This window comes from Mastomys coucha, unplaced genomic scaffold, assembly GCF_008632895.1.
Source record: "Mastomys coucha isolate ucsf_1 unplaced genomic scaffold, UCSF_Mcou_1 pScaffold12, whole genome shotgun sequence".
Lineage (NCBI taxonomy): Eukaryota > Metazoa > Chordata > Mammalia > Rodentia > Muridae > Mastomys > Mastomys coucha.
In genome coordinates this window covers 57,567,585-57,578,898 of record NW_022196894.1, presented here as the reverse complement: position 1 = coordinate 57,578,898, position 11,314 = coordinate 57,567,585, and the positions used below count along the sequence as shown (strand labels likewise).

The 11,314-nt window shown below is 35.6% G+C and overlaps 1 protein-coding gene across 3 annotated transcripts in view; it reads left to right on the top strand.

The window, feature by feature from the left end:
• Epha6 (EPH receptor A6) overlaps positions 1-11,314 on the top strand; it is a 922,972-nt gene that overhangs the window by 430,044 nt on the left and 481,614 nt on the right. The window contains exon 1 of one of the 3 annotated variants that reach the window (XM_031364195.1): positions 10,345-10,566. The exons of the other annotated variants lie outside the window; for them this stretch is intronic. The gene's annotated coding sequence lies outside the window, so the exon portion shown is untranslated. Of the gene's footprint in view, positions 1-10,344; positions 10,567-11,314 lie in introns of those variants that run through there. 3 annotated transcript variants of the gene reach the window in all.

The following is an 11,314-nucleotide window of genomic DNA, read 5'->3' as shown; positions in this document are numbered from 1 at the left end:
ATATATATATATAAATGTGTGTATAGTTCATATGAAACCACTCAATAGTTTTAGAAAAAACATTTAAACAGGTGTTTGTTTGTTTTTTGGTTTTTGTGTTTTTGAGAAAGGGTTTCTCTGTGTAGCCCTAGCTGTCCTGGAACTCATTCTGTAGACCAGGCTGGCCTTGAACTCAGAAATCTGCCTGCCTCTGCCTCCCAAGTGATGGGATTAAAGGTGTGTGCCACTACTTCCTGTCTAGACAAGTTTTATTTGATCTGGAATTCCTAGCAGAATGTGATGGCATAATTATTTAATCCAAAAATCTCAGAAGGCAGGTAGATCTCTGTGAGTTTAAGGCTAGCATGATCTATCTACATCTCAAATTACAAGCCAAACAGATCTACATAATTGGAAATTACCTTGAAAAAAAAAGCATGATTTGAAAATCTTAAATCAGCTTACCCTTATAATCATAAAAATGACAAAAATAAATCTAAACAACACAAATTCACAAGAATTATCTTGCAACAATATGAAAATGGAATTTTTTCTGTGTACATGATCTATAAATATCAAAAGTGAGAATGCAAAGTATTAAATATCAATGTATGAATCAAGTTCCTTATACATTCTACCAAAAGTATTTTCATTAGTAAACAAGGAAAATAAAAAGTTAGAAATAAGTTTTCATTTTTCTAACTAGAAATTATTTCAAAATACATACTATTTGATGCAGGCAGAGATTGCAAGAAAAAACTCAGGCAGTATGAGTAGGAATTACATATTTAAACTACTACAAACTTGTAATTGATATTTATTAAGCTACTTTATATGCCCTTTAATACTTTAATACACTACTAATAAAATCACAAAAAGAGAAAAATGCATTAAAATGGGAATATTTAGCAAAAAAAAATCATGGTTTTATTAGGTATTAACATGGCACTAATAATTATATTCCTATTAAAAATGTGAAGAAATAGCGAATTTCATAATGCAATAATGAAATTCTTTTTAAACATCAACAACTATGCAAGAGCATCCTGACCTTGATAAACATGTGACTGTGGAACGGCTAATATAAGAGTTGAATTGTAATATTATACTCCCATTCACATTTTACTAATTTGAGTAGCTCTCATGATCCTTGAAGCTGAGGAGAAGGGTGATCCCATAGAAGGACCAGCAGTCTCAACTAACCTGGACCTCTGAGATCTCTCAAACACTGAGCCACCAAGCAGGCAGGACACACCAGCTGATATGAGGCCCCCAGCACACATACAGCAGAAGACTGCCGGGTCTGGACTCAGAGAACATGCACCTAACCCTCAAGAGACTGGAGACCCTAAGGAGTAGGGGGGGCTGGTGGTCATCATGTTTCCATTGGAGTCAGGGATTGGAGTCAGGGTTGGGGGGATGAGGTGGGGGATGAGGTATGGAATGTGGAATAGTCAGAGGGTAGACCAGGAAGAGGATAAAGTTTTGACTGAAAAAAAAAGAGACTAAATAAAATTTAGAAAAAAAAATAGTATTTATACTTGTGCTAATTGGGACAACAAAATTTTTGCCCTGAGTTTCTGACTACCAAATGGACATGCTTAGGCATCACATAAACCCCTGTGGCCTAGGGGTCCTCTGCTCTTCTCCATGGATCTCCACCAGAATTCTAAATGCATACAAGTGACTTATCAAAATAAGTTTCCACCTTCACACATTGGCAGATCTATTGATCATTAACCTAGTTTCCTCTGTCTTTTCTTCTCTTCCTTTGTTAACTCCCTTTCCCTTTTTTGGCCTTTTCCCCACATGTCAATTGTCCAGGCATCCCTTTTCATCTTTAGTGCTAAATGTTTCTCCCCTTTAAACACTTTTTGTAAATATCTGAAATGCAAAACGGCACAGGAATTGCCTGGCATATTTTCTGGTTTCTTGGGTCTTGTATGAATGAAAATCCTCACTGAACTTCACCTCGATCACCAAAATCTCTCCCACAAGGTCCCCCACCCCCTACACCTGCCTTGGCAATCCATGGGTCTGACTTGTGCACCAGGGAAGCAAGCACCAGCTTCTGGTCTCTAGGTTCTGTTACAACTCTACAGAGACTAATCAGAGCACCAATGTTTATAGACACTTACTAACGTCTCTTGTTTTATTTTTCTGCTTTCTTACTGACTCTTTTCTTGCCCTTTTCCCATTCGTCAACCTTTCCTTATTGTTAATAGCTCTAAGTCTCCCTCCCTTCCCACACACTGCACAACTACCATAAGAGTTGGAGGCTCATCATTTTCTTCCCCCAAGTCCATGATGACTAAGGGAAGGAAACAGTGTTCTTTGTGTCATTGCATTTTTTCATACCCAGTGAGTGAATCCAAGTGATACCACAGAGAAGCATCAGATATCCATCCATACTACTGAATTAGTACAGGTGACTGGACTCCAGATACAAGCTCAGAAGTCATTGTCATAATATGGTTTTAAGTAACCTCTGTTACTTAGAATATTTTAAAATATATGGATTGTTTGATAGGATGCTATTTTCATAATCGAAGCATAACATAAAGATAGAATGCATTTTAAAAGATTTCTATAGATCAAGTTTTGGTATTGTAGGCATTGTCAATTAATGCCTACTAATCAGAAAGGAAAAATAATGATAAAATGTTAAGAGTATAAACATTCATATTTACTTCAAAAAGAAAGCTAAAGAGGCTGTCAAAATAGTTTCTAAATTAATGCAAGAGTTTTGCCAACTATCTCTATTTGTAGTGACAACTTTACAATGCTGACACAGCTACTACTCCCCAAGCTGCAGATATTTAAAGAGCCTCAGTATATGTTGGTAAAGAATACCCTTCAGGGTATTACTTTCATCATTTTTGTACTTGCAGGTTAAGAAATCTTTTAATCCTCCTAAAAGCCTTTCTATTTTAAACTCATGTTATCATTCTTGCCAAAAAAAAATCATGAATATACACATAATCCTCAGTATAAAGCATATTTCTGCCTCTGTGATTTTTCTCTGAGCCAGAAGATATACTTCCTGTTACTGAGCATGTCAAATTTGCCTTAGACAACACAAGTCATGCTCTTTTGACAGATGTACATTCAAATCTTTAGAGCTGAATTAAAATATTTGACTATGAACAACACTAATCAGAAATACACCAGAATTTATGTCATTTATTCTATTTTCCTCATACCTAAGCTAATGGAAGGCATTGTCCTGCCTAAAGCCTTTGCATAAGAATCTACAACACAGTAACAATGAAAGATATCTCCAGAGAAAATGCACAGTGCTTTCACTTCTTTTCACATTTCTTCTCTCATGGACACGATATACAGCATCATATGCAATAACATTATAGGAAGTGTCCAAAGAAATCACATAAGACATTCTCTGAATTCCCTACGACTGAAGGTTTAATATGCCCAACCCTTACTGATGCCTAAATATAGACACCATCAAGGATTCAGAAATACAGAGCCTTTCTAGAAAACATTTTTGTGAATCCAGGCACCAATTAGTCTTCTCCTCTGTGAAAATTGGGTAATAATAATGGCTGGAATATAAGTGATCAAGACTCATTTGACCAATATAATTTATGCCAAGCTGTCAGATTTCTCAAAGAGACAGTGAAATGAGTATGAATGCTAATATTAATCTAAATGCTAACCTAGATTATGCCAAACAAGCTGAAGCATTAATACTGTGAAAGACAGGTGCAATGAATGACCTTCTGCAATGATATGTTTCTGAGTTCCTGACTCATAATATGAGTTTTCTTTAATTTCATCAAAGTAAAAAGACATATATTGAGTAATAAACAATTTGCTGATCCTTTTATATTCCTTCACTTTGAAAAATTGAAGACTGTGTGTGTGTGTGTGTATGTGTGTGTGAGACAGAGAGAAGGGGGAAGGGAGGCATGTACATGTATTATTGTGTATTTGGTATATGCACTTGCCAGTGAAGGTGTGTGTTCATATGTACAGGTATGAGTACAGACCAGAGGTAAATATTAGTATACAATGACTATCTACCCTGATTTATGAGACAAGATTCTCTTATTGAACCTGAAGCTGATTTACTAGCCTGACTTAGCTAATCAATGAACTTCAATTAGCTGTCTGTATATCTAGGCTCCACCCCCCTGCCAGTTGTAAATTTACAAGACCTTTACCTGACACCCACACTTTTGACATGGATTCTGACAAGCCAAACATTTGCAAAAGGTTGTTCTCTGAGTAATATGTCTCCTCATTCCCTAAGTTGAGTTCTTTTAAAGTCCTTAAGAATTTATCTTAAAATTGTAAAAACTTTTTAATTAAATTTATAAAATATATGTGAAGCCAATAACCCATTATATAGTTCAGCTCTTTATAAATGATAGAAAATAAGTAAACATTTCTTCTTTAAATAGTCTTTACTATGCATACATATAAATTAAAGGTACACATCACACATACACACAATAAAATGATTACCTCGGTTTAAACAAACTAAATCTATTTCATTCCATAATTAGCACATGTATAGTAAGAACAACTTAATTCACTTTTGTAGTAATTTTAAATATGATAGAGAATACTGTTTTCATTCTCCATGTTGTAGGCTGTATCTACAAATTTACCCTAATACTTACCTGTACATTTGGATCCTATAACTTACTTTTCTCTCTGTTAACTACCATTAGGTTTAATAACTAGGTGTAGTAATCTAGTAATCTCTTTCTGTCTATTAGAACTTTCTCTTTATTTATACATCTTCATTGACAGAATGAGTTCATGCAGTATCTTCTTTAGGCATCTGTATGTATTTAATTTGGCACAATGATACATAAACTCATCTATATCATAATAGATGGCAGTACCTCTTTTTTCAGGGCTATATGAGATTTCTGTGTGTAAATGTCTTTTATAGCTTTTTATTTAAAGATGCTTCTGTTATTTGCATATCTTCATTTTAATAGCTACCTCTTATGCAATATTTATTAAGAATACCTTTCACTTCTTTTATGTTGATTTCTTCAGGTTTAAGATAGAGTAAGGATTAAAATCATTGTTTTGACACAGTCATTGCGTGCTTCCTGTATTGTGTAAAATATTGTAACTGCTCATACAAAAGAATACTAATATTTTATGTTGTAAAAAGAAAAATATTTTCCAAGATCAAAAGGTAATAATTTAATGAATGGCTTATTTTAAACAAGCAACTCTTTAATTTCTACAGAAATGGCTCCTGAAAATGAGTATTAAAGTTTATAAAGTTACCAAAGGCCTAATAAGTTAATAAAGGAATTTCCTAGGGGCTATAATTACTATAAAATATTGAGCTTCTTTTCTACTGACACTTATTCCCTTGAGCTCAGTCAAATATTGACAGGGAGGTGAAAAATCTTTACATATTACCAGAAACAAAGGGACCCAGTGATTGGTATCAGTGAGTTCTCAGAACTATGCAAATGTTTATTCACAAACCAGGCTCCTCCATGTTTGCAGTAGCTTATCATGGTACCCATGTGCATGTGTCAAGGACAGGCAGGTTCTAAATCTTCAGAGATGGTATTCTAGTGAGTGAGGTATTATGAATAAATCATATGTGTTCTAAAGGTAGAGGGGAATCCAAAGCATCCCCAGAGTAGTTTCACAGCCACAGACTACATATTCAAGCCAGAAGAAGAGAGGGGAAAGGATGTGGAAATATGGGAATCATGGCGCCTCCTCAAGATTTGTGTTCAGATATGCCCAAGGCCTGATTATATGATACTCATAATGGATAAAAATGTGATTCAAACAGTGGGGCAAGTTTCTGAGACTGCTCATTGTGCTTTAGTATATTTGCTGGCCTTATTTGCTAAACTCCTACAGAGTTTACTCAATATTTTATGTCAGCCACAGCTCATAGGGTAATTATCAACTATATTTTGACAATCATTCACTGACTTGATTCAAACCCACTCGGATATTTCTCATTCTTACCACAAATTGAGATGTTTATTGTATTACATATGACACTAACTGTCCAAGTATTGCACTTCATTCTCTAAATCCCCATCTAAATGATCACATCAGATACCCATTATCCTGTTTTCATATACCTCCTTTACTGGTGTCAACTCTTTAATATAGGAAGAGAAGTCAGAGTCTCACAAACTGGACACCCACTAGAAAAGACACCAACATCCTGACATTCCTCAAGTTTATTCCCTCAACCTCTACAATCCCATGGAAAGATGGTAAGAAGGAAAAGCTTCAATTTCAGAATAGAATCAGGAATCCCTGTCTTGGTTAATATGGCAGCCAGAACTACAAGCTAGTCCTGAGATGTATTCTTCATTTGAAAACCAGGAAAGGAATAATTGTTCATTCTAAGATTGAAAATTTGCACTTGCAGTCTTTCTGGTCTAGTTCCACTCCTGTCAATCAGAATAGTCTACAGCATTCACCACAGTGCCATATTGCTCTTGCACTAGAGTGGTGTATTTAGTATTTGCACCACGCAAGTCAGTCCAATTAGCTTCCAGTCCTAGATCCATTCCTCAGTTGGTATTCGAATTAACGATTCAAATGTCTGATGGCTCTGTTTTCTTTTATGTAGCTGTCTGAGGGAAAAACCATCATAAAAAGCACCAATGATGAGGCTGGAGAGATGGCTCAGTGGTTAAGAGCACCGACTGCTCTTCCAGAGGTCCTGAGTTCAATTCCCAGCAACCACATGATGGCTTACAACCATCTGTAATGCAATCTGATGCCCTCTTCTGGTGCATGTCTGAAGACAACTATAGTGTACTCATATAAATAAAATAAATCTTTTAAAGAAAACAAAAAGCACCAATGACGTTGCTAGCAAGCATTAAAAGATAGAAAATTCATAAAGGCTAAGCAAGTGTCAATATCAAGGAGGCACAATTGGTTCCCTTATTACCAGTCCAAGTAGTGAAGGTGATCAAGTTGCCAGATCCAAATGTGCCTTAGCCTTTGGTATATTGTCTCCATTAGTGTGGTGTGGTGTGTGTGTGTGTGTGTGTGTGTGTGTGTGTGTGTGTGTGTGTATGAGTGTGTGTGTGTATATGTGCCTGTGTCTGTGTGCGCAAGCATGAACACACATATGCTTCAGGCACCTTCCTCAGTCATGTTCCACCTTACTTTCTGTAGCACAGTGTATTATTGAACATGAATGCTAAGGATCTTCCTGTCTCTGCTGCCATACACCAAGATGACAGATGTCTACAACCAGCCTTGCTTTTTTACATAGCTGCTAGGGATTAAAAATCCAGCCCTCATACTTTCATAGCAGCTGGTCCATCTTCTGAGACCCCAGTTCACATTTTTGAATGACATAAATGTAATTGACAAGAGTTACTGGGCACTGATGTGTGTTTAGTCTTGTAATTTGAATGTGAAATTGACTGATTCTTAAACAGACTTCCATGGCTCAGGGATTGATTTATCCAGCAGGTAATTGTTATAAACTCATTGGACATCAGTCCCCTGAGAGGTATAAAAGCTCAAGTTATCTCATTTCCAAAAGCTTTTGTTAGGAACATCCACATGAGTGGCATGTATTTGTCCACTCCATGTAGCAAACGCTATAGTCTGTGTCACTACAAAAGATCTCTTTATAGTCCACTCATTTACTTTGCATTGTTAGGACCAGATGCCTGGACCCTAAGCAATATTATATGGAAAAGTAACAATGTAGCAAAGCATGGTCAAAAGAATTATCCACATGGTCATAGCCACATTCCATAGTGTGGCTCATAGCACTTATTTGGGCATAGTGTTTATATTCTATTTATCAAGAGCTACCCATATGCCATCGATGTGGTGCCACAGCCTAATGTATACTACTTTACTTTAGTTTCATAGAATTATCAATAAAGTATGTCCTTATCTTATAGTTTTTATATGGTTTGAGTAGATTCCCAAAGAGTACATGGGATAGAAACACAATCCTCATTGTAACAAAGTTTAGAGGTAGTGGATTCTCAAAGAGGTGAGGCAGTTTCCAAGATGATTAAGACCTTGGATGTTCTACTCTTAGAGAGGATTGATGCAGTCTCAAGGGCTGAATTAGTTCCTATGAAAGCAAGTTGTTATAAAATAGTATCTCCCTACATGTACTAATCATGTTTATGGCCACTTGTTATGTGTGACACTGCCAAGGACTCCCTATCAGTCACTTAACAAACAAGGGTACAAATCATTAACTTTCAGCTTCTAAACTTGTCAGCTCAATAAACCTTATTCTATATAAATAACCAGTTTCAGGTATTTTGTCAAAATGGTAGATTAAATGACTCTAGTACACTTAGCCATCTGCAGGCATATCTTAGAATTTTGAGATACAAATAACAACAGAAAGGGTCAAAGTGGTCTTTTCTGGTTTGGTTATAGGACTTGTAAATTCATTAGACTACGAATTGGGTATTATCATGAATCTCGAGCACTTGGTAGCTGAAATATTTAACTTCATCCAGTTTGCTGATAGGCATTCAAATACAAATGAACCTTTTATCAAGAATAATTTGCACTGTTACTGCTATCAAACACTCTCCAGTTCCCAAAAGCAAGTGGCTTGCCCTGGTCAAGAGGCAAGGCGCAAGTAGGAGCCTTAGACAAGTTACACAACCTCATAATCCAATCCAAGAGTTATTTATTTTCTATTGTCACAGACCCTAATCATCATATATGAAGTCTTGGGACACATGAACACATACTTTCATTCTACCCCCAAACCACTCAAATCTACATTCCCTTGTAATTCCAAGCATGATAGTCACCTGAGAATTTGCATCTATCAACCTGTAACTCTCCATAGTTCTCTATGTTCTTTGTATACTTCTTCAAGTCAAAATGAGGGTGCTGACTCTCTGGAGGAACCTAGAAACAGTGACTCCGACAGTTTCCTTAAAGTATTTGAGGAACCATCCCCCACCAAAACCACATAAAGGAAGTTTTCTTTTCATGATTTTAAACTATCCCCTTCACTGTCTAAACCCAAATATGCACAGCTTTTTATTATCCCGCATTCTTTTTTATTCAGACTATTGACTATAGCTTATATGGGAACGATGTGTTCTTAGGTGTTGCAAAATATCATCCTGTTTTTTAATAATGCAAATCAAAGCTTGGACTCCTAGTTTAATGGGTTATATCTCCTATTTGTTTGCCAATGTCCTTGATGAACCTACAATCGTCAAACATAGAAGTATACTATCTAGGCAGAATGAAGTTTACTTGGTTGTTGTTGTTATGGGGGTATTTTGTTTGGTTTTGGTTTTGGTTTTTGCTTGTTTATTTGTTTGTTTTTTCCACTTCTGATTTTTTTTAAATTCTTTTTCAGAATCTGACTTTATTTCACCAGTTTCCAGCAATACATTGCATTTCTTTTTAAGGGCTCATCCTTACGCTAATTTATTTATTTATTTATTCATTTATTTATTATTTTAGGGTGCTTCATACTGCTCTTTTTTATTACTTCCTTTTTTCCTATTATAATATCATTACTTCCTTCCTCCTATTGCACTCTTTGAAGTCTCCTTCGTGCTGCTTCCTTAAACTCTCAAAACTATGGCCTCTTTTTTTTATCATTTTTTTGTTACATAAATACATTTATATATATATATATATACATACATTTTTTTCTAGATAGGAAATTTTATTATAAAGTTGTACTTTTTAAGATTCTTTGAACTTGAATAGAGTGGAGTGGCACATGGCTGCAATCTCAGCACTTGGGCAATGAAGGCAGGAAGATCATAAGTTCAAGGCCAGCCTCCACTACAAAGTGAATTTGAGACTACCTTGGGATACGTTGTCTGAAAAAGTAATCCTTACTGTAGATTGGTCAGTGGAAGACAAAGTACTATAGTGATAAATTAACATATTAATAAATACTAAGTTTCTTTTTTAAAAAAATACTATCTTCTCAGTCCATATGATATTACTTCGATGTATGTTTCAGGGCAGGCTACTTGGTAATCAGATAACCAATTGGTTCACTCTTCACCAAAGATGATTATTTCTTCTACTCTGAGAATTTCTTTGTTTTCTGGAGTTCCTTGTGTAGGACTTAGGTCTCCTCAGCTTTTCTCTATGTACTTTTAGACATCTATTATTGTCCTTGTTCAGCGCATGTTTAGTCAATTATGTTGGTGAGACTTCGTGGATATGGCTTCTGATATTCTTTGGCAACAGTCTCACAATACCCTGCCTAATCTTATGGCTACTATAAGTCTCTCTGCCCTGTTTTCAACAATGATCACTGATCCTCAGGTTTGTTTGGTTTTTTTGTTTGTTGGTTGATTGGTTACTTACTTACTTACTTAGTTTGTTATCTCTCTGGATTGAGCTCCATAACTCTGCATTCTGACTAGTTTGTTTGTTTGTTTATATATTTTTGTTCTTTATTGTTTTTGTTTTGTAATGGTCTCCATCTGTTTCAAAGAGAAGTTTCCTGTTGAGGACTCCACAGCTACTGGGACTGGATCAAGCTCCACACATAACACTCTTGCCCTGACCCCCACCCAAATCATCTCCAGCCTCTGGACACTACAGGACTTCCCAGGATTGGAAGGAAAGGTGACATATAACCAAAATCTCCTTTTCCCATTCTATTTCAGTGCCACATCTTGGTTTTTTGCTTGCTTTTTGTTTTGTTTTGTCTTTAGAGAGAAATAGTATACATTGTATAATTTCACAAATTTTATCAGCTATGTATAATTTATTTTGCATACTTAAAAATATCACGTGATTGAATAGCTACATTATATTTTGTTTTCTATAAGTCTCAACTTTATACATACTTGAAGTGTATTCTCTGAGCATTTTCTCCTTTTTCTTTTGCTTATTTTTGTGTTATTTTTTATTATTTAAATATATTTTGATCATATTTTTTCCCTCCTCCAAGTCCTTTCTGGTCCTGCCTCCCTCCATCCACATCCATCTTTAAAGTTTTTTTCAAAAGAAAAAAATACAACAATAAATGATCCCCAAAACAAAGAACAAAATAAAACCATACACACACACACACACACACACACACACACACACACACAAACAGTAATAATGACAACAACAACAAAAACTCCAAAACCAAAATCCAACACTGATCTGTAACCAAATAAAAGCACAGAAAAACTCTGTGGAGTCCATAATATGTTCATCAATTACTCCTGAATCTGCCTTGGAATAATTGATAAAACCAGTGTCATTCTATTGGAAAAAAATTAATTTTTCGCTGGGTGGTGGTGGCGCCCGCCTTTAATCCCAGCACTTGGGGCTACACAGAGAAACCCTGTCTCAAAAAAACAAAAAACAAAAAAAAAAA